The following is a 21,957-nucleotide window of genomic DNA, read 5'->3' as shown; positions in this document are numbered from 1 at the left end:
AGAAAAGAGGTTTATCATTGAATAAGCATTAAACCAGAAATCAAAGTGAATCAGAGGCAATCCACTAAGAGATGTAAAGACAGAAAAGAATCTTCAGAAGACGCAAGCCACTGCATACATATTTTCAAGGTCAACAGGAGCTAGTCCTCAAGTCAGAGCGCTCAACGGCACCATTTGTCATCAACAGTCCATCCTGACTTCACCTGGTAGTTGGGGTTACCGTTCATGTTGGCTAATTTCGCTTTTTCCAGAGTGAAAACACACTACTCATCTCTTTGTGACAGGGAGTAGCTTTGCAATTTGGAACAAGACACCCACCAAAATCAGGTTCTTGCCCACCTACAGAGACTGGGAGATGGGGGCCCTGTCTGTCTTGATGTTTAAAGAGATGCCTCCCAGGTCCTTGAGAAAGACATTCCCAGGTCAGAAAGCTGAAAAAAGGCCTATCTCATTTTCTAAAAGATTCTTATATATTTCAAAGAGATGAGGAAGTACTTGTAATTATATGTTTTCTAAAACAAATGCTGGAGAAGGAAACGGCAATCCACTTCAGTATTCTTGCCGAGAAAATCTCACAGATAGAAGAACCCGATGGGCTACAATCTGTGGAGTTGCAAAGAATCAGACACGACTTAGTGCCTGAGCCACAGTAGTGACCAGCAGCAGACTGGGCATGCAAAGTAAATGCTCTGAGAAAAAGGAGGGGAGGGAAATCTCTTTCCTTACTTTCATCAGGAGGAATTAAGCCTCTTATATTTGATTTGTATTTGTCCTGACAATGGGCACCACTGATTTTAACCCAAAATAAGCCCCCTGGGTTCACTCTGAGGTTTGGGTTACTTGCCCTGATGGAAGGGCAGGCAGGATTCTGAGCTGAAGCTGCTGTGGTTCCCAGAGCTCTGGAGTCTCTCCCAGGTCTGAGCACTCCCACACTCTGGAGTTTGCTTCCAGGAGGTCCCCCAGTGTCTAACTCCGAGCTCCTCCCACCTTTTTGCAGACTCAGTCTCGGACTCTCTGGGGTGGGCCAGGGTTCTTCCTCTCTAACCTGCTCCGACAGTGCTACAGCTTCCGACTCAAGGCCCGCATTCCGAACAACAAGCTGCTGTGTTCACTTATCCTCATAGGCGCAAAAATCCACCACTTACCAGACACCTGGGGCTTTCCCCATGGCTCAGATGGTAAAGAACCTGCCTGCAGGAGACCCAGTTCCATTCCCGGGTTGGTAAGATCCTTTGGAGAAGGAAATGGCCACCTACTCCAGTATTCTTCCCTGGAGAATCCCATGGACAGAGGAGCCTGGAAGGCTACAGTCCATGGGATCACAAAGAGTTGGACATGACTGAACTGACTTAGTGGAGCTCCAGACACTTGTCCTGGAGAAAGTCATTTTTCCACTTCAATTTTAAGGAAGAAAGACCCAGAGATGAAATCTATGGGTTAAGAAATCATTTCCTAGAACAGCAGAGACTTAGAGCCTGAAAGTGACCTTAAAGACAAATTCATCCTGTCCCAAAACACTGTCAGTTGCCATGTTTAAGGCAGCACATTCCACTATCAGACGCTTTACAATTTTATATACAGAGGTACAATCTGCTTCTTTATCCATCTGACCCATCGGGTCTGCTTCTGTCACCTGAAACTACAGCAAATAAAATAAGGTAGAAAAAGCTAACATCTCCAAAGCAATATAGAGCATATAAAGCAAATTTATGTTGATTACCTGATTTTATCAACAGAACCCTTTATATATCTGCAGCCAGTCATTTTTTCACCACTGCCTTATCTTCAGTAGGGGAAACTCCCCAGGGTTTCCAGATTCTTCACCAGCTTGATTTCCTTCATTTATACTCACTATAGTTTTTAGTGCCTCCTTTTAATTGGGTACAAATTAATGGCAATTAAAGAATTAGACCTTATCTCAGAAAATACTTCCTAGTAAGCACTTGCTTGGCCCAATCACTTCTTTTAGCTAAGTTAAAATGCTGCATTAGTAGTAAGTCTTCTTTCCTTACATATAGGAACAAACAAAATATTCTTATTGAAAAGAGTATTCATGATACAGGTTCATTAAACTTTTTTCTCCTTCTTTTGCTAGCAGATTGTTGTAAATGTGCTTTTATCTCACATGCCATGCTAGAGGAAACAAGACCTCAGAGAAGAAGAAAGCATGTTTATGAAGACCCTGACTGCCCAAAGCTCTCTGCATGCTGCAGATGGTGTGGGAGGGTGGCAAGGTTAACTCACACTGTGTCTTGGTCTGTTCAGATGCTCAGATACACTAGTGCTTACCCAGCTTCTCTCCTCTATAAAGAGCAAGGGGTCTGCGCCTTCAGCTTGAGGGGTGTGGGGGGCAGAGGCTGGCTCTAGCAGACACGTGAGTCCTGGGTGTGCCCTGGCTGGCACTTCATATTTCTGCTGTATGCTGACTCCATCAGGCAGCTGGGCATCCTGCACATGTACTTTATTCTTCTGGCTCCTGGGAAAATCCTGAATCTCCATCATGTGCACTATCCAGTTCCCTGGCTCATGAGTCACCTGCAGCGCTGTCCCCAGGACTGGTCGACTGTGCATCAACTCAGCTTCTACAGCGTGGAACTGAGAAAACCTCAAGAGCACAAGAAAGACCTTGTTCTGTTCAGTCACAGCTCACCTCCCCTCTCCTCACGAGGCTCTGGGTGGAGCAGACTCCAATCAGAATTCCAAACAGGGGAGTGGAGCATGGGCCTCCCCCCTGACTGCCTCCCCTGTCACTGACAGCTAGGTAAGCCCAGTGCCCGCCACCTCCTCACTGCACACCACTGCCGCCCAAACCAACCCCAGGAAGGGAAAACAGGTCGACATCTCCCATCTCTCTCACCCACCTTCTCTCTCCTTCTTCCCGCTGTCTCCTGAGGTCACTGTCTTCCGCTACATCCTTTCCTAGTCTATACTCCTTTACCTGACACTATGATTGGACCTGCTAAACCTGCTTGGTGCCATGCTGTGCTCAGTTGGGTCTGACTGTTTGTGACCCTATGGACTGTAGCCCATCAGGTTCCTCTGTCCATGAGATTCTCCAGGCAAAAATACTGAAGTGGGTTACCATTCCCTTCTCCAGGGGATCTTCCCAACCCAGGGATGGAAGCTGAGTCTCCTTCATTGCAGGCAGATTCTTTACCATCTGACCCACCAGGGAAGCCCTATCTCCCATACAGGCTCTGGATTTATTAAGGAAGGACCCTTGTTGATTTTGGTCTCTTCATCACTTAGTACAGCTCCTAATATCCAAAGGGGCAGCAGAGCCTAGCCTAAGTTCTGGCTGGGTTCAGATTTTGGTTCTACTGGATTTATGTGATTTTGAGCAAGTAATTAACCTCTCTGTGCTTAAATCTGCTTACCTATTAAGTGGGGAGGATAATAATAGCTGTAATTACGATTACTGAACAGTAACAGAGATGTCCAGGTGGCAAAGTGGTGACGAACCTGCCTGCCAGTGAAGGAGATGCAGGAGACACGGGTTTGATCCTTGGGTCATGAAGATGCCCTGGAGAAGGGAACGGCAGCCCACTCCAGTATTCTTGCATGGAGAATCCCATGGACCGAGGAGCCTGGCAGGCTACAGTCCATGGGGTTGCAAAGAGTTGGACATGACTGAGCAACGAACACACACACACACAAATACTGTATTTTCTAATTAACATGTGCATATCGTAAATGTCTGTGAACTGTACTGAAGGCCAGCAGCTGCTCTCTAGTTTGCTCTGCATTGGAGAAGGCAATGGCAACCCACTCCAGTGTTCTTGCCTGGAGAATCCCAGGGACGGGGGAGCCTGGTGGGCTGCCGTCTATGGGGTCGCACAGAGTCGGACACGACTGAAGTGACTTAGCAGCAGCAGGAAACCAAATGGTTTTGGAAGTCACAGAGGAAAGAGTAGTGATTTCTGCTCCCAGACACAATTATTCTACAGGCTGCGATGCTCCACGTCACACACAGAGGGTTTATCAAGTCTTCAGTGTTTGCAAGGACTGTGGAGCCTGTGTGCACCACTGCTTCTCACGTAGATCTCACAACAAAGCTACACGTTTAATCTGAGCCCCTGATTCAACGCTCGCTTGATGCCAAGGACTCCCAGAAGGCCCAGGAGGATGAACAGGTGAGTTGATAGCAACACACTGGTGGAGTCCTGGCCTCTGCATCAGAAAACAATACTAAGGTGCTTGCTTCAGCAGCCTGTATACTAAAATTGAAACAATACAGAGATTATCATGGCCCCTGCTCAAGGAAGACATGCAAATTCATGAAGCGTTGGGTACTTTTTGGTAAATCAATGATAGTTAAATAAATAAGCAAACAAATGAAAAAGAAAACATCTCCAAGACTTGTGTAATCTTTAGTCACTTCACCTGACTAAACCTCAGTTTCCTTATGGAAATTAGATGAAATAAAACGTGAATATTCATTTGTCAAGCACTTAATGATGTACAAAAGCAGGAGATTTTCTAATTACCCCCATCAAAAGCTCCTCAAAGCCCAGAGGAGTCAGTCTGTCTGATTCACAGAAACTTCCTGTAATATTTTCAAGGGGCAACCCCCAGTATGAAACCGTGCGTAGGTTCTGACATTAATGTATTGTGTGTGTGCACGTGCCTCTGTGTGTGTGTGTATGTGGGTATGCCTGACACGTCTATCTCCTCTCCATATTTTACCTCACATCCTTAGAAATCCAGTTACTTACTGTATTCCTATCAGAACTAAATAAAAGATTTTAGTCTAATGACTAGCAGACAGTAGGGGTAAAATTAGCTTTGGATGACTATGAAAGTGCGTAATGTTCTAGTTTACCAGAGACGAAGGAAACCTAGTATATCCAGCAGCCATTTTTCTTCCTTCTTATTCTTTCTTTGTGGTGAAGCTGAGAATAGTGCCCTTAGGTTTTTCTCACTGTATATGTAGATGGGGGAGCAGAAAGGAGCTGCCACGGCATGGTCTCAGAGAAGGTGCAATTAAAAAGGCGGAAATAATTTGTAGTTTTTTTACCACAGTGTTTCTTTCCTATCAAAGTCACCTCAGATCGACCATGTGAACATAATGTAATTCAACAAAAATATTATTTGAGGCATAAGAAAATTTTATAGGAGGAAACATATTGGATGAAGTATCGCTCATGGTGTAATTTTAATTCTGAAAGATCTTGCTAAGAGGGCTTATTTAAATAGGTTCTCCCTGAGATGAATATTTAGGGGGAAAATATTCCTACAGGATGATTTATAGCAGAATTATATGAACAGAATGAAGGACAGAAGAATTTTATTAGAAAAGGGTCTCATTTCCACAAAATATAAATTATACCTTTTAGAAAATATATTGAATTTTATTAATATTCTGTAGACAGCCCGAAGTGTTAATCTCTACCCCTACCTATAAGACTTTCATTATGATGTACAAGGTGTATTTACCCTTTAACCAAATAATTTTAGAGCAACTCAGTGGAGCCTCCAGTTTACATATCCTACAAAATATTTTCATTGCAGTTACAAAAATCTAATACTTTGTTGGCAACTTTTAATGATATAAATGTAAGGGTATCTGTATTCACATATGCATGCTTTGGGTGTTACCATACAAGAATGCATATTAATCAGGAGCTCATTGCATTTGATGTCTAGAAAGAATTTTCTCCAACACTCACTGTTTTTGTTGTTAATGTTTTAATCATTATTGTTAAGTGGAGATACAATCAGCTTGAGGTTCTTCAGTGCTCTGATTAAAATTCTGCATTAGTTGATCTTAAAATTTATAGTTAGAGGAGTTACTTATGATAGATCATTGAGTACTGTATTTTTACCTGGCATTTGAAAGTGACCTCATTTAGACCTTGGTAACTAATATTTTTGATGAGGAAATTGACTTATTAGGATTTAAAGAACTTGGTTACAAATCCTTTTCTGGTCCCTATCTGACATGAAAATTAAGCCTTTCTTGGGATGGTGACTTTGTTGTAGCAAACAAGAGTAAATTGACCAATAAATGCAGCGTGAGCTTCAGCAAGGATAAGCTAAAATTTACATTTTGAAAGTGAGGGCTGAGAACAAAAATGAGGATAAATCCAGGAGATTAGAGAGAAAAGACTAGATGCATTTTGATTCTTAAATAAATATTATTAAATACTTTTCTCTTACGTAAGTATACGTAGACTGCAGCAATCATATATGTCATTCTACTAGGGCATGCAAAATGGAACCCAGACTCTCTGTCTCATTCAAAATACCTGTAAAATATGCTACTGCAAAAATTCTTATTCTCTACTTATAAAATGGGAGGAACCTGGTTTGAACAGCTGGGCCTATGTTAAAACCAGAACCCAAGCATTTCTTTATATCTTAAAAAAAAATTCTCGTGATTCCTCACTGAACACGAGTTAAGAACAGCTTCTACTTGCATCTCCATGAAGAGAACACTGAAGACACATTTCTTCCAAGTGGCTGGAAATTTGAAAGCAAGACATCTTGGCATTTCACCCAGGCCCTTATCTAAATCTAAAGCCCTACAATCCCAAACTCCCTAACATGGCTATATTTCAAATAGATAATCAGCAAGGTCTTATTGTATAACACAAGGAACTCCGCTCGATGCTATGTGGCAGCCTAGATGGGAGGAGAGTTTAGGGGAAAATGGATGCATGTATCCATACGGCCAAGTCCCTTTGTTGTCCACCGGAGATTATCACACATTGTTAATTGGCTATTCTTCAATAGAAAACAGTTTTGTTTTTTTTTTAATACAGCTCTGGGGAATTGCATATGAAGGAATTCTCTGGTATTTATTATTGGTCAAAGTGCCAAACATCTCCAGGTAATAAAACTGAAGTTCAAAGAATACTTTTCAGCACAACTATTTCTGGCTTGCTCTCAGCATAAATGCTGAAATTCAAGAATCCATAGCCTCTTCATCTGGATAAAAAATTTAAGGCAAAACATTAAACCTAAAGGGCTATCAATACATGTTCCCCCCAAAATAAATGAGGTGAGAAAAAAAGGATTTTAGAATTGTCTCTATCAATCTATAAGGAAACACTAGCATCATTCTCTATCCATGGAATTTTAAAGTTGTAGGAGCTCTGAAAAGATTCCCTAATCTACGATACACATTTTCCCATGTGAGGAAACCATCAGAGTTGTTATGAAATGTCTAAGGCCACATAGTCAACCAAAGGCAAACCAGGATTTGAACCAGGGTCTTTATATACCGGTATATACCTTCACCTCCATTATTTTTCAGGAACACAGGACTGAGGCAAAGTTCAACACTGTCAAAGATGGCAAATGTAACCTCTACTTTGAAGGGGAGACAAACCAAATTAAATCTATCTCCTCCAATCTACAAAACTTGATTCTCTCTTTACATCCTCCTTGGTGGTTGCCTCTAGTTTTCATAACTTATCATTATAGATGAAAAAAACAAAGCATGACAATACGAGAAATGGTGACTTCAGATAAATCTTCAACAAATTTCAAATCCATGTGTGCTCTTATTTTCTGTTGTCAGTTCATTTTAACTTTTTCATTTATGTATTTACTTAGCCCTCACCATATCCCAAACAGACCTATACAGTCCATGGAATTCTCTAGGCCAGAATACTAGAGCGGGTAGCCTTTCCCTTCTCCAGGGGATCTTCCCAACCCAGGGACCAAACCCAGGTCTCCTGCATTGCAGGTGGATTCTTTACCAACTGAACCACAAGGGAAGCCCAAAATAGAATTTAAGATGGCAGAAAATTTATCTCTGTATGCATTCTTCACCCCTTCTCTCAAACCATGGTGTGTATCATCAGAAATTAAAGTAATAATAAGGTAGTCAGGCCAGTTTTCTTCTTGGTTCCATCTGCTGACTCTTCCTGGTAACGCATCACTGTTGTGAATAACCCAAAATCTGCCCGAGACAACATGGAAACGTGAAGTCACAGTTCCAAGAGATACAATTATTTAATGAATCAAATTATTCACATTGCTTATATCTCTACAGAACTGGCCCACATAAAAAATATGGATTATTCATTTCTAAGGTGTATTCCTAGGTGTCATATAAAAATTTTAGACCTTTATTTAAGTAACATGGTTTCCCCAAAAAGTCTCTGTAAGCAATCCTAAGCCCTAAAATAACCAGTCTGGGGGAAGCTTCTTTCTGACTACTCATCATTCAGTTGCATACTTTGGTCACTCAAGCTATTGTCAATAAAAATTTGGAATACCAAAAAAAAAAAAAAAAAGAAGATGTGAAATATTCTCCTTGGCAGCATTTGGTGCTTTTAAAATAAAAAGTCAGCATCCCCTCTTCTATAGAAGCTCAGAACATCACATCCCATGGCATCTTTGCAAATGGCCTGAATTGTATTCCTCGCTCCCCTTGATTTATCCCCCTGTTGGCCCCTGCAGGAGAGCATCATTTTTTTTCTCCTGCCCTCTGTCTCCTATATTTCATTTCAGGTGTCTATCGAGGCAATGAAAGATAAAGCTCTTTGCTTTCCCTTGTACTAAAGTTCTATATGGAATCAGTTCACCTGTCTGTCACTCCTCATTAAATTCTTACCCTCTTCATTCACATCCTGATCTTTGCAAATGAACATTTGCTTAATAAATGTTCCCAAGACTAACAGTGCAGAGTGAAAATCCCACACAGCAGTAAATTATTAACTCAGTCACAGAGGGAGTGCCATATATGACTTTTCAGAATGAGTTATTATGTGGATCATCATGTAATTATGAATTTTTCAAGCCATGATAGAGGAAAATTGAATATTTAATATTTTATGGACATATTCTACACTGAGGACATCTTTCAAAATTTTATGATAATTTTTAGAGTGAGCGAAGAGCAGAACAAAAGTTACAAAATAATTGCAAACTTGAATATTTAATCACCAAGGACATTGTTGATTATTTCTCAAATTATGTAATGTAACCAAGGCTGTGAACTTTTAATCATAGTGTATTCAAATGGAGAAAAGAAAGGGCATTAAAATCAATCTATAAGTATGTTTTGGTTGTTTAAGAAATAAGAATACAAAGCTTAATGTTGTCAAATTGAGATCTTAGGGTATAAATATTCATGTGAGAGGCAATCTTGAGGGATTTGTTCTAAATGAGCTATTGTTGAACGAAAACTTTTTAAAATGAACCAATTTTAAATGTTCAAAATCAACACTAAAGAGTAAACATTAAAATATCTTAAAACACTTGACTGAAAATAAAATGGAAAACTTAAATTGGTGTTTGTCTGAAAAATTTTAAATTGCAATAAGTATTTTATAGTTTTAATCTTAAAAAATAAAGGGAAAATTAAAAGATAGACAATTCCATGCCAAATAACCAATAATAAGATTTTGTGAGTTGCCCTGTATCCTTTACACAAATTCATGCCTTCATATCATAACATAATATTTAGCACTTCAGTTATTACTCATATTTTAACTCTGAAAATTAGAATACTTAGTGATTTCAAATTGTTTCTTAATAGATTCTCATTGCTGGAGAGGGCCATTTCCCAGTGCTAATACTGATAAGATTTGAGGACATTTGAACTCAGGTTCTCACATGGGCTGCACATCAGCATTGCCTAGTCCTACCTCCTAGAGAGGCTGAGTTGGCCTAAAGCTGGACACTAAAGTTTGTTTTAAACCTTTCAAATTATTTTAATTTTCAGCCGTGGTTTAGAACCACTGATACTGATAGGGCTGTCATGAAGTTTTCAGAAGTCAGAACTTCATATACAATTTAAAAATCCTAAAGAATCAACATTTTGGGTGCATTGAGCATATGTGAATTAAGGATACGGAGTTAATGAGTAAACTGTCCAGGGTCTCAAATTGCACATAATCTAATGAAACGCACACATGAATGTCTACAACTCAGTGTAACTGCTGTTATTAGAGAGATATGTATTGGGTGACATAGCAGTGGAGAAGAAAATCAACATTCCAGGTACCAAAATGCGCTTTGTTAAACCTGAAATTGACTAAGAAAAAAATATGACTCTGTTTCTTGCATTTATTCACTCATTTGTTCACTCAGGCAATTATTTATTCAACAAACATTTATTAAATGACTACGTTTCCATGTACTGTCTTTTTCTTCTTTTCATTGATTATGGAATTTACTGAAAATACAGTGTATCGGTTAGCTATTGCTGGATAAGAAACTACCACAAATCCAAGTGACTTAAAACTATAGCTATTTATTTGCTCATGGTTCTGAGATTGGACATTTAGGCTAGGTTAAGCAGTTTCATCAAAAAACCATGCCTAAATTAAATTATAACTCCTTAAGATCTTTTCAGAAAATTAAGATTTAACAGCAAGGCCTGCACCTGCCTGAGAAACGGAATCTGTTTAGTGGAGTGAATCCTTCCTTTTAAAAAAAATCAGATCTATACACAGTAGAAAGTTTTAGAGGGAAAAAAAATAGAGTAACTATCAAAATGGAGACACAAATTTTCTGCTCCATCTTCATCCATTATTGTTTTCCAGTGATGTAAATAAGAGAGGCCAGTTCTTCCTTCTACCGTGAGACCCTCCAACTTGTCGACCCTTCTCTTCCTCTTTAGGACAAGCCAGGAGAAGGATAAAAGAGTCTCATGCGCTGATACTGGTCTCCAACCTATATTGAACAGAGCCGTAATGAAAGTTAGTTGCTCAGTCGTGTCCAACTCTTTGCGACCCCATGGACTGTAGCCTGCCAGGCTCCTCTGTCTGTGGGATTGTCCAGGTAAGAATACTTGAGTGGGTTGCATTTCCTTCTACAGGGATGAAAGAACAGGATTTCAACTATGTAAATTCTAACAGCTTTCCCACTCTCCTCTGGAGTCCTGTCACTTCCATAAGGAGACGAGACTGAGGAGGTGAGGGCATAGTGAAAGGCTTTGTACTTTAATAGCTAGATGGGCAGGACCAAAGCGCTGAACATTTAAGGCCATGATTTTGTTTCTTTTTTCTTTTTTTAGTATTGTCCTAGTATCCTGCTTGTTTATTTGTATGTTTGTTTTACAGATAAGGACACTGAACTTAGAAATTCTGCTATGTCATTGCCTCACTTGTATGTTAGGAAGCTATGTAGAGCTATTCAGGATAAGACAAGCACTGAATATAGTCTAGGAACCCTCCTGAACTTGACTTTCTGATCTGTTTTGTGGTAAGAACATCTACCGTGAGATCTATCCCCTCTACAAATTAGTAAGTTTACAATATTCCATCGTTAACTACAGACACAACTGTTGTATACTAGACCCCTAGAACTCATTCATTTTTCGTACCTGAAGCTGCGTACCCCTCGAACTGCAGCTCCCTGTCTCCCTCTCCCCCCAAACCCTGGCAACCACTATTCCACTCTCTGTTTCTATGGGTTTGACCATTTTAGATTCCACATAAAAGCAGAATCACACAGTATTTGTCCTTCTGTGACTGGCTTATTTCACTTGGCACAACGTCCTTCCGGCTCATTCATGTTTTTGTATCTGGCAGGATTTCATTCTTCTTTAAGGTTGAATAACATTCTATTATAGGTGTCTACCATATTTTCTTTACTCATTCTTCTGTCAATGGACATTTAAGTTGCTTCCACAGCTTGTCTGTTAATGACTAATGCTGTGATGAACGTGGGAGTGCAGATGTCTCTTCAAGACCCAGATTTCAATTCTTTTGAGTAAATACCCAGAAGTAGGATTTCTGGATTACACGGTGGTTCACTTTTAATTCTTTGAGGAACCTCTGTGTTGTTTTCCACCCTTTTACATTCCTACCAGCAGTGTGCAAGCGTCTCCTTTTCCCCCACATTCTTGCCATTGCTATGATATTTTTAATCAGAACTCAAAACTCTGAAAAACAATATAATAACCTTAGAGTAAACTCAGTGAAGAAAACTCCCAAACATCTTAGAAGAAAAATAAAGACTTGACATAACTGGTGGGAGCAATCATGTGTCTAATGGGAAGACTAAGAATGGCAAACATAACACTTCTTTCCAAATTTATTCTAAATTTAAAGCATTTCCAGTCCCAGTGGGAAAGCAAATTTGATAAACTATCCTAAAACACTTCTGGTAAAGAGTTTGGAATAACGTTCAAAGAAGAAAACTGGGGACATGGGTGATTATTTTTCTTTTCTCTATTTTACAAAAATATTGTGCTTTTAAAAAGTTATGATAAAAATATTTTAATTTTGAATACTTGTTCATTAGATGTCCAAAATATTATTAAAGCCTTTATGCAAATCTGTTGTTGAACTAAAAATAATCATATCCATTAATCCTTAAAAAATGGATTCACCCAGGGCTAAGCTTGAAACAGGGATGGTGCTAGTTTCTGAGGATTTAAAGATAAATAAGATACAAACCCCTGCTCTCAAGAGAGTTGAAAGTCCACAATCTTTACCTCACCTTAAAGACAGGGGAGTACATGTATAATTGCAATATGGTGTTCTCAATGCTAATATAGACTCATTCCTCTGGGACCATATAGGAGGGACCCCAGGGCAGATGGTGTTTGCTTAGGTTAAACAGAGAAGAAGGTGGATTCAAAGAGAGGAACACTGACCAATAAGACTGAAGAAGTGGGCACTGATCACAGCATAACCAAAGACTATAACTTTTTTCCAATTGAGCATAGGTCGCTGACTAAGACAGCTGACAGCCCATCAAACTTCTAATTCTCAACAGCTCTACTCATGGAATTACCATCTACCTCTAATAGAAACATGCGCAGTTATGCATTCCTCAATTGCGGCTTCATCAATATAGGCAGAGTTTGCTCCAAAATAGCACTTTGAACTAAGAGTAACCATCATAGTTTAAAAAAAAAAAAAATCAGCATTCACTGGTGAAATTTTATTTTATGAAAGTGCTGACTCATTCCTTTTTCTTTTAACCGTCTAGCCATCAAGTTGAAGACACCTAACAACCATCATTTGATCTGAACTGAGAAAGCGCCACAAAATGTTGAAACACTGTAAGCGTCAGCTCAAGCCCTGCTTTCCAGCTGTCACAAAGAATTCCCCTTCTCACCGTGCCCAGGGCGTGAAGCATTTCAACTAGACCTGCAGAACTGCAACCAAGCCTGCCCGTCCATAAAAGGAGAGAACTGACCATGGGGCCTAAAACTGGTGCATTCTTTCTCTGCAGGAGGTATGTGTTACAGAAGTGGGACTGCTGAGGATGACAAGAAAGGACAAAAAGAGCAAAGGAAAGACTGTGCCTGGCCGCTGAATTCCATTCTACCAACAGAATTCAGGTCAATGGGCATGGCCCACGTGGGGCGTGCCGATCAACACTGGCTCAGAGGCCAGCCAAGTAAACATCTAGGCCGGAAGGTAGATCGCACTATCCTGGTGGAATGGTTCTCTTTATCAGGTACATGCCATACTGCCTGGTCCCAGGCTACGCCCTCTAGGTACACTTTCTATGTGCTCTCAGGGTGCCTATGGTCAACAAGGAGTCCATCCCTCCCCCTTCTTGCCTCCGGCCTGGATCCAGAATAATATGATATTCTCCCAAAACTAATACCAGGTTTTATGTCAACTGTAACTCAGTAAGAAACTTATTTCAGCAGGCAGTTGGAACTGAATAATATGATAAAACAAATTAGTAAAATTCATTATCTAACTGCTTTCCAAAATTCCCTGATTTCAACTGGACAAAGACACCCAAAACTTCCTGCCTTTAGTTTCACGTCAGATAATCCGAGTTTCAATTTAACTCTTTCAGAGCAGCGTGCTTTTTAAAAATCAGCGTATTAGTTGAGCCCTCACTGGACAAGTTGAGCAGCATTAATTCTGTATCAGCTGCACTCCCAGTGCCAGGGCTTCAGCCCAAAGTCTGTCCCGATTATATTCAGGGTGGCGTAAGACCAAGCAACCCACACTCTGTTCATAATACACCATGAACTCCAGCATTAGAAAGCTTAGGGCATTATTAGATCTACCTGATTGATTGTGGTCGGTATCATGCCAACTTGAATGCCAGCCAGTAAATTCACAGGGTGAGTCTTCACCTCCCCTGTTTAATTCATGAAATTATAATAAAAAGTTGGACCACCCTTGTTATAAATGGCAAGGATGACTTTATTCAAGATTCTTACAATAGGAGAAAAACTGAACTCAACTCCACTGAAATAAAACGTGGCAAGAGGTTTTGAACCCTGAACTGGACTAATAGAAAGGTCCTGGAGGAGCAACTTCCCTAGTGGTCCAGTGGATAAGACTGCACTCCCAGCGCAGGGTGCTTGGGCTTGAACCCCGGTCAGAGAGCTAGATTCCACATGCTGCAACTAGGGCCTGGCACAGACAAATAAATAAACACATAACTATTTAAAAGAAAAGTACTGGAGGACTTAGGAGGAAGGCTGGTCAATGATTAGGCCATCTGCATTTGCTTATTGGCCCTTACTGAAGTTAGGCATCCACCTTCTCACAGAGACTGGAGATAGGGGTGGCTAACTCCCTCAGTGATTACATTTCCAAGGGATAGATCTTAAGTCCTTGATAAAGGCTTTTCTGGGTTGTAGAGGATGTATGTCTCCAAGGAAAAGAGAAAGAATTTACAAGTTTTCTAAAGTAAATGCTACAAGAAAAGGGAGGTCAGGGACCTAGTGCCAAGAAGCCTGTCTAAAGGTTAGCCAAGCTGAGCAGAACCTCAGGTCGTCTTGGTCAAAAAGCACTTCAAATTCTATGAGCAGTGTGATTCTTGAGGCAAGATATTTAGAGGACATTATTGCATTTCTTCAGTGAGTCCAATAATTCAGCCTCTCAGACTCTGGAATTATAGTATCATGTGAGCTTTAATTATCAAGTCCTGTAGTGCCCCAAGTGATTTTTTTCTTATGAGCATACTCACCTGTCCCGATTTCACCTGAGATATCTCTGGCGATGTAAAAGGTAAAAGTGATGTTGGCTGATGTGTGTGTGGAAAACCTACCCTTTAAAAGGAGAGTGCCCATTGAATTTTGCCTTGATGAACACAAGCTATCTTGAACATGACAATGAAAGTGTGGCCATTCAGTGGTGTCCGACTCTTTGCAAGAGTAGCCCATCTGGCTCCTCTGTCCGTGGGATTTCCCAGGCAAGAATACTGGAGTTGGTTGCCATTTCCTCCTCCAATCTTCCTGATCCAGGTACTGAACCTGGGTCTCCTGCATTGCAGGCAGATTCTTTACCGTGTGAGTCACAAGGGAAGCCCATCTTGACTGTAACGCTTTTTAAAGCATATATGCCAAAATGTCTTCAAATTGTGCAAAGTCACCTCACTCCACTTCTTCCAAGGCTTATTCATTCATCCGTTTATTCAGCAAGTGTTTAGTGCCAGCGTAAACCATGCCCTCTCCCCAGAACAGACATGAAACTCTGCACTGGATCTACAACACCCACTACCTACCAGTGATCATAACTAGCATGATATTCATATGCTAATGAATATGTATTAAATATTTCTGACAAGCCCTTTCTAAAGTACTTTGCATCATTTGTTTTGTATAGTGTTTAAAACAGCCCTATGACTTCAGTACTATTATTATCAGATCGCTACTTTATGCAGGAGGAAACTGAAACTCAGAGTGGTTAAGTGAATCATCCTAGTTAGGTGACTATTCACAGGTGGGCCAGGGACTTGAACTCAGGTTGGTGCGACTCTAAACCTGTGCTCCCCAGTGGGGAAGGGGAGGGTGGGAGGAATTGGAAGATTAGGATTAGCTTGTATACACCAGCCAATAGATAGCTGGTAGGAAGCTGCTGTAGAGCACAGGGAGCTCAGCTCAGTGCTCTGTGATAACCAAGAAGGGTGGGAATTAGTGGGAGGGAGGCTGAAGATGGAGGGGATACGTATATGTATACATATAACTGATTCACTTTGTTGTATAGCCGAAACTAACACAATTTTGTAATTATGTTCCAATTAAAAAAATTAGGTGAACACACACACACACATAAATATGATAAAATAAAAAGAAACCTGTGCTACTAATCATTTCTCATACTCCTTGCTGAATATCATTCAGAGCATCACCTGCCTCCTTCATGAATTCAATGTAAAGTCAGCAAGTACATACTAAGCACTCCAAGAGTTTAGAATTCACAGTTAGCAGAAATTCCCCTATTTCAGGATACAAAGAGCAAGAGATGATCTCAGAGATGACAAGAGTACACCAGGCTTGATGCTAAAACTCAATACGAGTTCTCCCAAGGCACCAGCAGGGCATATGGTTTGGTGAAACAAACAGGTCCCTGCCCTGGAGAAGGCCATGTCCATTACAAGCCACGTGTCCCCAGCTTCAGTCCATATCCGCAATTTCTTCTGTGTCCACATAGTACTTGCATTCTTATTCACTTAGTATTTATCTTTAAATAGATCCACTTTATAGTTGTTGTCCAATCACTAAGTCATGTCCAACTGTTTGTGACCTCATAAACTGCAACCCGCCAGCCTTTCCTGTCCTTCACTATCTCCCTGAGTTTGCTCAAACTCATGTCCATTGAGTCAGTGATGGCATCCAATCACCTCATCCTCTGTCACCCCCTTTTCTTGCCTTCAATCTTTCCCAGCATCAGGGTTTTTTCCAATGACTTGACTCTGCGTCAGGCGGCCAAAGTACTGGAGCTTCAACTTTGGCATCAGTCCTTCTAATGAATATTCAGGGTTGATTTCCTTTAGGATTGACTGATTTCATATCCTTGCTGCCCAAGGGACTCTCAAGAGTCTTTTCCAGCACCAGTTCGAAAGCATCAATTATTCGGTGTTCAGCCTTCTTTACGGTTTGCCTCTCACATCTGTGTACATGACTACTGGAAAAACCACAGCTTTGACTATATGGACCTTTGTCAGCAAAGTGACGTCTCTGCTTTTTAATTCTCTGTCTAGGATGCTCATAGCTTTTCTTCCCAGGAGCAAGCATCTTTTAATTTTGTGGCTGCAGGATTCATACATATATAGATGGAGTCACCATCATAGTGAATGGAGGAAAAAAAGGCAGATTTTATTATTACCATTAAAATAAATGTAACAGTATTGCAACATAAATGTTCACCTGGGCACTGAGTTCATCTCAAGTGCCCTTAGGGAAGGACTACTTGCCCTCAGGTTTCTTTTGATTTCCTCTTTCCCATCCCACTCTGGGCATCACTGCACAGATCCCAGGCCCAGTTCTCACTCTGGGAAAACACTCTATAGACTTCTCCATTCTACCTGCCACCCCACTGCACACATCAGAGTGTTCGAAGCCCCACTGATTCAGGGCTTTCATAGGTAACTCATGAATAGTCTGATAAAGTAGCTCTTCAGTGCATTCATAGAGTAACACTCATCTGTAATTAAGAATGTGCAATGAGCCAGGCTCTGGGCAAATGCATCACCTGGATTATTACTTTATTTAATATTCACAACATTCTGATGCAGAAGATTTAATTATCCCCTTTTTCTATATGAGGAGACTGAAGCCTGCATTGTGACATGAAGGGAAGTCAAATAATTTGCCTAAAAGGCCTTGTAGCTGATAAGCTACAAGTCTGTGCACCTCCAAAGTCTGAATATACTTACGTACTGAGTCAGTCAACTCTTCCCACTGCTCTTAATGGAATGCCTACATTTAGGCCTGTGTTATATGTCATAGATGGGTTTCCCTGGTGGCTCAGTGGTAAAGAATCCATCTGCAATGCAGGAGACACAGGAGACATGGGTTTGCTCCCTGGGTGGGGAAGCTTCCCTGGAGAAAGGCATGGCACCCCACTCCAATATTCTTGCCTGGAAAATCCCATGGACAGAGAAGCCTGGTGGGCTACAGTCCATAGGGTCGCCAAGAATCGGACACAACTGAAGCGACTGAGGCGGCATATGTCAGAGATGGACTGGACTCCCTTCCCCCTCAACCCACCACCACCACCTTCCTCTGCAGTTCACTGGCCGCATGGTCAATACACACACACACACACACACACACAAACCTTCAGTGACCGGCTTTTCACCAGCCTACAGGATTAAGCTCAAACTTCCTGTAGCGTTAAGTGTCCTCACAACCCAGCCACAACCTGACCTCCCTTAGCCCCCTCTCTCTCACCTGACAATCATCTTAGATTTCACTCTTCCCCCTCACCAAATCATATTCCCTTGCAGCTGTGCAAAACGGCAGCAGAGAACATGCAAGGTCAAAGAAAGGACATGGGTTTGGGAGCGAATAGACCTGTCTGAATCACAAATTTGGAGAGGTGTTTAACCTCGAGAGTTGTTTAACCTCACAGGGCCTCCTCTGTTTTCCCACATAAACAACAGTGATCATGCGTCTCTCTTATAGGAAGGGGGCTGGACAGCATGTCTAATGCCAACCGCCTGGTGTGCAAAGCACTACACACAGCAGTGGCATCTGGCAGGCCTTCAAATGCAAGTCGCTATTATACCTGGGTCCATGCTGGTCCCTAAAAAATTACCTGGAGTTGTTTTCTCTTCTCATCTTGGAAAATGCCTATCCATTCTTCAAGCTCAAGTGTCATATCTTGTATGAATGCTTTCCCAATTTCTTCAGGCAGTACTAATTCCTCCTTCCGCTGAATTTCCCTAGCACTCAGCGCCCACCTCAACTTATTGTAATACTTTAAGTTGGCTTTTCATTTTCTGTCACTTGCTTCCCTCTTCCATTAGACCATGACCTCTTAGGAGACTGTGTACCTACCACGCGTGTTACTGCGTGTTGAATGACTTAAGGTGTGCCCCCCACCAGACATCATTTGCATTAGACTGAAATTGTAGCTGAAGTGGGAACAGTGAGGTAGGCAGATGGCAGGTGAGCTCTTTCTCCAAAGTCCCCAAACACTTCTATCCACTCCGTATTCATAAGGCCATTTTGGTTCCCAAATCTTTGTCTGCAAACTATATTGGTCTTCCCTCAGAAGCATGAGGGAATTTTTGTGACAGGAAAAGATAATGCTTACAAAACCTTTTCATCATCACTGTTGATTATTTATGAACTCTTACAGGAAAGGGACCCTCTGGATGCTGGCTCGTGGGAGAAGCCACCCCCTCCCTCAATTTATAATAAATGAATGTTGGAGTAAATCTCTTCATTAACTAGATACAGAAAGGAATTTATGCCCCAAAGTAGTCACTCTGTCTCTTCAGCCACAAAAGCCTCAGACTCCTCTTCCAGAACATTCTCTCTGATGGGACAGACCTTTGCTGACCGTCAGAGCACCGGGAAGACTTTAGCAGGTAGACTCTGCAAAGCTCGCAGCCCAAAGCAAACGCACACAGCCTCCCTGCCTGGAAGCCGGTGGGTGGTCTTGGCTGGTGAAAGCCCGTCCTTCAAGCAACTGAGGCAGGAGCGCATTAAAGGTCTTAATTTTACATGATGTGGCCCTGTGAGTTTATAAATAAATAACAAACGAACATTCCCCACGGTTCCTCTCTAGATTTCTGTGTACCCGCTACAGGCCTGGCAGCAGCAGGAGCCTCTCAGATGCCAGATCAGAATTGCTCTGCAGAGAGAGGGCAGGGAGGCATTTCTGCCATCAGGACTGAGTAACTTTTGACGCCGACCTCACTGGTTCCAGTCACCTTAAAAAAAAGAAAAAAACAATTGTCAACTAATCTACCCTCTGTGGTTGGATGCACTCGATTTAAGATTATCATCATGTGTGGCAAGAACAAAACACAGATGTTGGAGTTTCAGAAAAATGTACTGTGGGGGAACATTAGTAAAAAATACTGTTTAAAATATATAGCATATGTAACTATTAAATACATAAAAATCCCATGTACCAAGAGGCAAAACATGATGAAAGTTGTTGAATATTTTAAGTACCTATATTGCTGCATAAAATGGTTCTGTGCAGTGGAATTTTCAATTGCGGGAGATTTATGAAATTTTGTCAAAGTGGTAGATCATGCTGAAGTCAGGGGAAATACTTGCGCACTTTAGGTTGCTTTCTATTTTTAATTAAGTTTGAAACTGCATCTTTGTACTTGTGAGTATGCATATAAATACATGTAAGTGCGGATGTGATTAACAATAATGCTGGTCTATGCAGACATTCAAATTCACTCACAAAATGACCCCCTCCCACTGCAGAAAAAATTACTTAATTGAGGCTGGGTCTGTATAATCATAATGAACTCAGTGTAGAATGGCAAAACTCAACTAGTATGGTTCACCCTCTCTGATTTTAGCAGTGTAGGAGGCAGGAATTAAACAAGTCTTTGGGGTCCTAACCTGGATTTCCAATTGGAGATGAGCCATGATAACTGAATGTTATTGTACTTGTCATGTTAACTTATATCAGTAAAGATGGAGACGGGATGAATTTGGGTAGTTTGAATAAAGTCCATCTAATGTTTATTCCAAGGGACTGAGACTGGAAAAAATGTTCGAAGGCAGCCTTGAAAATAACCTGGCATTCAATTTACTCAGAGCTCAAAATCCTAAGCTAGTATTATTAACAATGATGAAGTCAAGGGCAAATAAGGAGCTCAGATAAATACCAGTGAAAGTCTAAGATGAATAATGATAATTTTGCATGCTAAGTCATATCAGTCATGTCCAAACCTTTGTGACCCTATGGACTGTAGCCTGCCAGGCTCCTCTGTCTGTGGAGATTCTCCAGGCAAGAATACTGGAGTAGGTTGCCCCTCCAGGGGATTTTCCTGATCCAAGGATCAAACCTGTGTTTCTTATGTTTCCTGCACTGGCCAGCAAGTTCTTTACCAAGATGAATAAAGGCAGAGGAAAAGTAGAGAAACAAAAAGAATGCAAGCAGTGGTCTGTCTCTAGACGCAACCTGAATCCCTTTTCACCATAAGCTCCCCTCCGCCGCTCCCCCCACCTCCATTCTCCTGGATCAACCTTTCCTCTGAATTACCACTGCATCTGGAGCCCATACTATATAACCTAGCACGTAATTACGAACTCTTCTGCTTTCATGTTGTTTTATATGTGTCCATTTTCATCCTAACTAGATTCAAATGTATCTGGAGGTCAGTAACTACATCTCATATATCTGTATTTTCCCCAGGGCCTCCCTCAGCCTTATTCACATTTAAAAGCTTCAGCGGTTGCTCAGTGAGTCAATATCAAGTCATTTTTGCCCTCTAGCAAAGACTGACAGCAAGTGTCATTCTTTCTTCCTCCATCATGTCATGTCCACACCTGTTCCAATGTTCCTACAAAACATATAAACACATACTCTAAAATATGAGGGTATTTTTCTATTTATTATATACTTCATTCTGTAATATTTTTTTACACAACCACATATAGATTCAATTCATTCTTTCTAATAGTTGCATAAAATTTTATTGTGTGGTTGTACCACCATTTAGTCAGTCATGTCCCCTGCTGCCCTTTATTCTAACATGATAACTAATATTACAATAAATAAATGTATCTGTATTATCATGTACATATGCTTTTATTTCTTCATAGATTCCCAGAGTAGGACCACAGAATTAAAGATTACTTTGCAAAATTAAATTGTTAAAGATACTTCCAGTTTACATTTTCAAAATATTTAGCCATTGTCCCACCATTAATATATGTTTGTGTTCCCTCACACTCTTGACAGCACTGGATATCATCAACTTTTTTCATATCTACCAAGGGTTAAGAATAGGACTAGAGAAAAAATGTTTTCTCACAGTTTGGTTGTACATTTCTCTTAACTCCATAGCTAGTGGAGTTAAGTCTCCTCATTGTCTATTTGCATTTCTCCTTGTGAGAATTGATTTTCATAGTTTCTACCCTTTTTTTTTTTTTTTTGGCTGCACAGCAAGGCATGTGGAACTGCCTTGACCAGGAATCAAACCGATACCCTTTGCAGTGGAAACTCAGAGTCTTAATCCAGTTTTTACATTTACTATTTAGGAGTTCTCTGTATACCAGGGATATTTTTCATTCACTGTGTCTCCCAGATAAATCATATGTTTATATCTTGTAAACTCCTAAGGATAATGACTGTATCTTAA

The sequence above is a fragment of the Capra hircus genome, chromosome 12 (assembly GCF_001704415.2).
Source record: "Capra hircus breed San Clemente chromosome 12, ASM170441v1, whole genome shotgun sequence".
Classification (NCBI taxonomy): domain Eukaryota; kingdom Metazoa; phylum Chordata; class Mammalia; order Artiodactyla; family Bovidae; genus Capra; species Capra hircus.
The sequence above is the reverse complement of the archived record's forward strand: the minus strand, read 5'-3'. Positions refer to the sequence as shown.